This window comes from Lissotriton vulgaris, chromosome 1_1, assembly GCF_964263255.1.
Source record: "Lissotriton vulgaris chromosome 1_1, aLisVul1.2, whole genome shotgun sequence".
NCBI classification, from domain to species: domain Eukaryota; kingdom Metazoa; phylum Chordata; class Amphibia; order Caudata; family Salamandridae; genus Lissotriton; species Lissotriton vulgaris.
The window spans coordinates 253,272,619-253,281,062 of NC_141685.1; the positions used below are offsets into that span (position 1 = coordinate 253,272,619).

Genomic DNA, 8,444 nt, shown 5'->3' on the forward strand with positions numbered 1-8,444 from the left:
GCTTTATAACGTGACGCATCTCCCTAGATGCGTCATGCTGTAAATGACTCGCAGGGATGCGGCACGTTTACGCCGCTGTTGCGTCACGCAAGGCAACGTAAACGTGGCGCAAGGGGCTAGTAAATGTAATCTGCCCCCTAGTGTCTAGCATTACGCAGTTCTGTAAAGTACACTCATACATAATAGTTACTCAGGCCAATGAGACCACGAAATAGAAAACAAATAAGCATAGTAGCAACGCCACTGAGAAGGAGAGCAGTGCACCTGAAATGCACAGAAGATTTTGAAATATAATTTAACTACAATGTAATCGTCATCAGCGGCATTATTGGCTTGCTCCATGTAAAAAACAAATATTTGCAATACAACAACACAGAGCAGGAGAAAACATCATAGTAGTGAGTGATTAAATGGCTACTACTACTCACCAAGCCCGGGGATCTCCAAGCCGAGCTGGTCCAGCAGGTCGCGCTCGCGGTCCAGGAGGTCCGTCCAGCGATGGGTGACCTGGCTGTAGGTGCGCTGGACCCCATAGAGGTGGGATATGGCCCAGCACACCTTCTCCCACCGCTTCCGGCGCTCCCGCATGTTGTAGCCGCCGGCCGCGATCCTGCCGCCTCCCGCGATGGTCCTGGGCAGGCGGCGCTGGACGAAGTAGACCAGCGCGCCCACTTCCTCCGGGCTGAATATCTCCCGTCGCGTCACCTGCTCCCCCCTCAATCTCCCGCATGCTGTCCTGCCACTGGGTCCAGCACTACTCCCCGCCGCCGCTGCGGCCCTCAAGTGCCTGGGCAGCTTCACGGCGCCTGGCTTGACCATGGTCTGGGCAGGTAAGGTAGGAAGAAGTAGAAAATTAAGAAAGAATAGGATAGGGAAGAAGAAAAGAAAAGAGTTTAAAAAAGTAGTTTAAAAGTAAAGAAAAATAGCAGAAAAGACAAAAATATACAGCTAGGAAAAGAGAGGGATAGATAAGAAGCAAAATCGTAAAAAAAAAACTGAAAACAAGCAAAGGATGGCAAAGATACCAAGAGGATTAAACACCATGCCCAGACACAGGAAATGAATGAAAAACAAGATGGCCGGCGCCCGTTCACGAGCGCGAAAGAAAGTTCCCGCGAGATTTTCCTCGCGATCTCGTGCGAACCTGTAGATTTCCCGCGCGAATTCGTGTGAACCTCTACTCGCAATGCGCTTACTGCGCGAGATTATACATAGCGGGCGGAAACGGAAATACGTCACGGAAACAAAATGGCCGCGCCCGTACTCGACCTTGGGGTAAATTCGCGTGTTGCGCTGCAAGCGGCTCGCGAATACTGCAAAAAAACTTGCGAAACAACAAGCCGCAAAAAAATAAAATGCTCATTCGCACGAATTGGCGGCTTCCGCGGTCGGTTTCGCACGACGCCGCGCCCCGCGAATAGCGCGAAAAAAAACGAAAAACGATTTCAGCAAAAGCAAAAGCAATGAGCAGGTGCAAAAGGTCAACCTCATGATTTGTAACGATTCTTTGTAGTGCTTCCTGAGGGGGCCCTCCAGAATTCGGTTGCCTGCTTGCAACTATTTTGTGTGACCCTGCTCTGACCTTAACTGTATGCCACAAAGGTCCTGATTTACAGCTAAAGGAGCAGACAAGCAGGTGCCAGCCAGGCTGGAACTTTAAATTCTTTCAGTGACACATTAATTAGCCCCTAATTCATTATTGTCAGTTGGGGCAGGGCAGGTGTTGTTAATAAACTAACCCCAAATTAATTCATGTCAGTTCAAGCAGGGCAGGTGGGCTTGCTTTTCCCCCCCATCTTCTACAGTGATGATGAACCAGAGGGTGGCATTGATGTAACAGAGGGTGGCATGGGTCAAAGAGAGGGTGTCAGTGGTAAAACAGAGGGTGCTGGGAGGCTGTGATGATGAACCAGACGTAGAAACAACATAGTCGCGACCGTTGCGAGCCGACAAGTAAGTTCGCAATTGCGAACTAGTACCAAATCCTCGCGAACTGGCAGAAACAATTGCGAACACACAAAAAAAAAAAAATCTGCAAATTCGCTGGAATTCGCGGATTTTGCGGATTGCGAGTTCGCAAATCCGCAAAATTCGCGAACGCGAGATCCGCAAAATTCGCCCATGTCTAGTGCAAGCGCGGTGCCAGGAGGTCTATGAATGTCGCATAAAAGTCGGCCGGTAGGCCATCCGTACCAGGGGTTTTGCCCTTTGGGAGAGCTCTTATCGCCTGCCTAATTTCAGCTATCGTAATGGTGCGCTTCAGGTCTTTGGCCTGTCTCTCAGTGAGTTGAGGTAGAGTCAGGTCCCTCATGAAAGTCTCGAATGCATCTTCGGATAGGGACTGCGGGGGGCTGTAAAGTGTTATGTAATAGTCCCTGAACGCCGTATTAATCCCGAGTTGGGTGTTAGGTGGGTTGCCCGCCTGATCCAGAATATTCAGGATGGGATGGTGAATTGGGGAGTCACGTAGAAGGCGAGCTAGTAGGGGGCCGGCCCTATCCGCCTGTGTATGTTGCCTGTTCGTGTATTCTTTGTAGTCTAGGAGCCTCAGGTCTTCCAGTAGTTCCGCGTGCCTAATGTGAGCCTCCTGTAGTGGTGTGAAGGGTGCATTGGTGCCGGCTGCCTCATTCTCTAAGGGCGCAAGTGAATTCTCCACTTCCTTCAATTGGGCAATCACCTCACGTTTCCTACCCATCCCGGCAGCCATTGCCGCCCCCCTCAGGCAAACTTTAAAGGCGTCCCACTCTACTAGCCGGGAGCTGGCTGTGTTAGTATTTGTGGAGAAGTAGGTAACTATAGTGTCAGACAGGGAGGCCCGAAATACAGAGTCTTCAAGGAGATCCGGAGATAGTCTCCAAGTTGGAATGGGGGTCAGACGTCTACCCCACTGCCAAACGAGTTCTACAGGGCTGTGATCAGACAGAGTTTTCCCCATGTGTTGGGTCTGGACTATGGAAGCCGCTAGGGAACGGGAACAGAAAATGTGGTCAATTCTGGTGTGGAGCTGGTGGAGCGGTGAAAAAAAAGTATATTCCCTGTCTCGTGCGTGTGCGCTACGCCACACATCTGTCAGATCCCAGCCCTCGGACCATCTCGCAAGAGCCTCCGCCTGCTTCTTACTCTCAGCTGCCTGCAAAGGGGGATGTGACCTATCCAAAGCAACATCAAGTACAGCATTAAAATCCCCCCCAACCAACAAGTGATGATCCGCCCAATCTGCAAGTACCCCGTTCACTGTCAACAAGAACTCCGCCTGATTCGAGTTCGGCGAGTACACACACCCAAATACAATAGCATCCCCGTCCAGCAGCCCCCGTACAAATACATATCGCCCCTCATTATCGATTCTTTGCTCCAGCATCTGGAAGGGAACAGAGCCGCGGAACCAGATCGCCGCCCCCCTGGAGAACGCAGAATAGGACGTAGCAAAGAGCTGTCCCCTCCATTTCTTGCGGAGTTTCATATTCTCAGCAGCATTCAAATGTGTCTCTTGTAGGCAAGCAATCTGTGTCCCCCTGCGGTTAAGCTGGGCTAATATCCTATGGCGTTTATGAACTGCCCCCATGCCACGCACGTTCCAAGTGCACATTTGGTATTTATTAAGCGGCCCCATTTCCATCTATGTGATGCAGCCAGGTGAAAAACCCGGGTACCCATGGTAGTTCGATTCCACGAAAGGATGAGAGTGTCTTGTAACCCTGAATTCCCTGAACAAAAGGGTCCCCAGGCCAACGTGCCCGGGATCCAAACCATGGTGCCCAACGTGGGCACAAGTCAGTTAAGTTTGTATGCATTCCGGGGGTGACAGGCCTCTGTCAGTAGTCTCTTAACAGCCTGCATTAGTTCAATAGCCCACCCTTGAATAGGCCCCCCATGCAACCCACCACATACCATATAAGTGGGGGGAAACATTCATACGTTACCACCCGAAGGGGAGCATACTTGTAGCAGTTCAGAACTCCTCCGCCATCTGGGCTGTGACCTTCGGGAAGAGCGGCAAGCTGTCAACCGATGCAGACACCTCAGTGTGGGTGTCAGTGGTGATGGTGTGCCTGTCTTCAGCTGCTGCCGCGTCATGTGCGGCCAGGGCCTCCACCGTTAGCCGATGTCGCTGTGATGAAGACGGGTGTTCGTCTGTGCGGTCACTAGAAGGGTGCGGCTCCGCTGATACACCATGGGAAGAGTGTTGTCCTGGGCTGGGGTCGTTGTCCTGTTGCTCCGGAGGGTTCCTGCGGTTTCCGCCATGGCGATCTTCAAACGGGTCCTGTGATGTCGGCGGTGTTAGGGTGACTTCCATCCATTCTTCTGCCTCTTCTGGCGAATCAAAGAAATGGGATCTGTTGTCGTGTAGAATTTTGAGCCGTGCAGGGAACAGGAGTGCATATTTCATGTTTCTGTCTCTTAGTTTGCGCTTTACACTCATGAAGGTGGACCTGGCACGCTGCACAGTAGGAGTGAAATCAGGGTAGACTGAGATGTTCTTGTCTTCAAAACGTATCGGCGCCTTCTCCCTGGCTGCCCGCAGGACAGTGTCACGATCCTTGTAGTGAAGGAGACGTGCGATCAGAGGACGAGGAGGTGCTCCAGGTTTGGGGGGCCGCGGCGGCATCCTATGTGCCCGCTCCACACTATAGAGGGCAGTGAGGTCTTCCTGGCCCACTAACTGTCGTAGCCAGTCCTCCACAAACTGGGTAGGGTTCCTCCCCTCGCTTCTTTCCGGAATGCCTAGGATGCGGACGTTGTTGCGGTGGGCCCGCCCTTCGGCATCGTCCACTCTATCCCACAGTTGTTTAAGTTGTTTCTCCACACCCTCCAACTTCGTGGAATGTTCTGTCTGCTGTGGCACAAGGTCATTCAGTGTGATCTTCTGTTCCGCTACACGTTCTGCCAGCTTGTTATGGTCAGCCCTCAATAGTGATAGTCCCGTCGCCATGTGGTCTATTCGCGATTCCAGGGCTTCGCGCATCGCGCGTATTTCATTTAGGATGAGGTCCAATTTTGCGTCTTGGGAGCCCCTTCCGGTCGGTGGGATGATGTCCACATTGGAGGAGGCCAGTGGGTCCTCAGAGCCCGTGGACTGCATGTCCATTGCGGCTCCCTGGCCATGGGTCCTGCCCCTGTGCTTGCCCATGGATCTCGTGTGCAGGGTGGCGCTGTAATGGGCACCTTCGGGCGCCGCTGCCTACTCCAGTGACCAACCAGAACGTAGTACCACGACCACTGGGGATACAGGGTGTAGTGGTCAAAGAGGGCAGAGATTATATAGGGTCTATGCGCGCTGCACTGCAGTTGGGGAACCTGTATGTCCACTGGGGCCCAGCAGGCAGTTGTGACCCCTGCCTCCAGGGAGTAGATGAATAGAGACCGTGCGTCCCCAGGTATTGTCAGTCGCAACGCGGAATCCTTATCAGGAGCGCAGTGGGCTTCTATGCTGGGATTATACGGCCAGGCGGCAATGCACGCGTCGTACTCCTGCGCAGTGGGCCGGTGTAGTTCTCCGGGCTCTTGGGGGTGTGTCCCCCACTGCAAATTGTCTGTTCTAAGGGAAGCGACACCTCGATCAAAGGCCCCGTTTCACACTCAGGGCGCCACAGTCCCGGACCTGAGGGCAATGCACTGCCCGGCTGTGCTGGCAAAATGGCGCCGGTGAGAGATAATACACCCCAGATCCGGTGTATTCAGAAAAGTCCGGTCAGAGTCGGGCTCCCTGGTCCGATGGTTAATGGGCGGTAGCGCTTTACCTGTAGTCCCAATCAGTGCTGCCGAGGGCAGACGCCGCAGTGCAGAAGGGTGAGCAGGCAATCCGATCCGGGAAGGTTCCCGCATGTCTCGCGGACCTCACAGCAGGGCAGCCGGACAGGGCTCAGTGTCGGTAGGCAGTCAGCAGGGCCACGGACATGCGAGGGTGTTTGTACGTGCTCCGGTGCCTCCGCAGGAGTCCACAAATACTTCCGGTCGGGGCCCCGTTCGGACCGCGCTGATGGTGCAGTGCAAGCCGGGCAGGCCACCTAATTGAGCCCGGGGCTTCACTTCGTCCCGAAGGCCGCTGAAAGGTCCGGTGACGCAGCGCTCATGTGCTGCTGGCCGAGTGGATAGACACCGCTCCGCTGCTTCCAGCACCCCCCCGGGGGCCTCCGGTGTAAAAATCAGGTGGGTTGCTGTCTGGGGCTGCAGGATAAATTGCTAGTGTTTTAGCCAGAAATCGGTCCTAGGAGTCTGGTCCAGGAAAGACATGGCTTGGCAGTTTGGCCTGGAATGTTCCCATGAGGCACAGGGTCAAGGCTGATTTGCATATGGCCATGTCTGAACTGGGGTGGTGTGGACTGCAAAGAAAATGATGGATTTAGGCCCAGATCTCTGTATTTGGGTGAATGTATGACTGTGTTCTGCATTCTGTCCATCAACTGTTGTTTTACATTCCGCCCTTCATGCCATGTCTCATATCGTGTGCTGGGGGTGTGGGTGTGTGCGGGGTGCGCGTTGTGTCAAACAAATATTTCATTGTTTTTTCTTCCCAGGTTCTGTGTATTCTAGCTCCGGGTGTCCACCCTGCTCCTTTTAACCCTTTCGATGCTGATGACGAGCTCAGCTCGTCATGATGCACGGTTGAGCTGTGCTGATGACAAGCTGAGCTCGTCATGAACAATGGGAAAGTGGGGGCCTGCAGCACAGGAGGGGAAAACACCTAGCAGCAAGGTGTTAAATACCCCTGTCCACCCTTACGCCTTAAAATACCCCAACACCCTTAAACACTAACCCATCTTAACCCTATAAATATACCCTATACCCCAAAACCCAAACCTACACCTAAATCCTAAAAATACCCCTGTACCCCAAAAACCAAACCTACCTCTGAACCCTAAAATACCCCTGTACCCAAAAACCCAAACCTACCCCTGAACTCTAAAAAATACCCCTGAACCCCAAAACCCAAACCTAGCCCTGAACCATAAAAATAAACCTGTACCCCAAAACCCAAACCTACCCCTGAACCCTAAAATACCCCTGTACCCCAAAACCCAAACCTAGCCCTGAACCCTAAAAATACCCCTGTACCCCAAAACCCAAAGTAGCCCTCAACCCTTAAAATACCCCTGTACCCCAAAACCCAAAACTACCCCTGAACCCTACAAATACCCCTATAACCCAAAACCCAATCCTTGCCCTGAACCCTAAAAATACGCCTGTACCCCAAAACCCATACCTATACCTAAACGCTAAAACTGCCCCTGTACCTCATAACCCAAAACTATATCTGAACCCTTAAAACACCCCAAAACATATGCCCCTATACCCATACTTACCTTATCCAAACATTAAAAAAAACATGCTTTTACCATTCATGCATTTACAACGAATTTCGTTGTAAATGTATGCGTGGTAAAAGCATATAAAATGTAATGCCATGCGTTATAGTGGCATTGCGGAGTCATGGTACTTTCATAATGAAAGTATGCGGAGTGATGGTCTGCGGAAAGAAGGTTGCAGAATAATGGGTGTTTACCTTCCCCCGGTAAATACATTGGTGGCACGGCGGCCCACATCTCCAGCAACATACTCATATTTTTTCACCACCGATTTGAAAAATGCACAGGTCTCTCTCATTGATGGCCAGCACCGACATAAACTTTTAGACACACCTCCCGCCACAAGTTCTAGAATTGCGAACTTTAGAGCTGGGGAGCTACGTTCGAATCTCGGTATCAGGTCAACATCCTGTGATTCCAGGCAAATTGCACTGTGAATCGGAGCGTTTCACAGGCCTGTCACAGATAAGAAATGCTATCAAAACGAAATCCTACAAAACAATATACTACTGGCCGGCAGCAATTCATACCCGGACAACGTCGGGACGGCTGCTAGTAATATATACAAGAGCACTTTTAAAACGTACATGAGATTTTAAAAAATAAAACATTGCTCTCCCCGTCGGGGAATTGAACCCCGGTCTCCCGCGTGACAGGCGGGGATACTGACCACTATACTAACGAGGATTAGCTGACTTACGGCGTAAAACCACTCTGTGTCCCAGGACACCCCCCACTCCTGGTGCCCCTCGCTGCTGCCCTTCTCTCCCCGCTGTTGCCTACGTGATTCCGCTGTTCTCTCATTTCGCCCCTTTCTTGTTTTGCTGCCTTGTGACTGTGTTTTGCTGCCTTGTAACTGTGTTTTTTGTTACTCTGCCATTTAGGTCCTAGTTGTGCCCGCTAGCTTGCCCCCCTGGTGCGACCCCTCCTGCTTCCCGCCGCCGATCTCTCGCAGCCCCGCCCCCTTTTCGCCTCCGCTACCCCATTGGCCCCCCTCTCCCGCCTTCCAGCTGCTCCTCCCTCCCACTTCGCCTCATATGGAGCCCGCGCGCAGGCGCAGTGGTCACGCGCAGTGGGGGCGCCGATTGTGCGCCTAGACCGCGCCCAGTGCCAGGACCCCTGGCTCCCGACAATGCC

At 52.5% G+C, this 8,444-nt stretch overlaps 1 non-coding gene across 1 annotated transcript; it reads right to left on the reverse strand.

Annotated features, from left to right (window-relative positions):
• Nucleotides 1–7,922: 7,922 nt before the first annotated feature.
• TRNAD-GUC (transfer RNA aspartic acid (anticodon GUC)) lies at nucleotides 7,923–7,994 on the reverse strand. The gene has a single exon. It is a non-coding gene; the product is annotated as a tRNA-Asp (tRNA).
• Nucleotides 7,995–8,444: the final 450 nt, after the last annotated feature.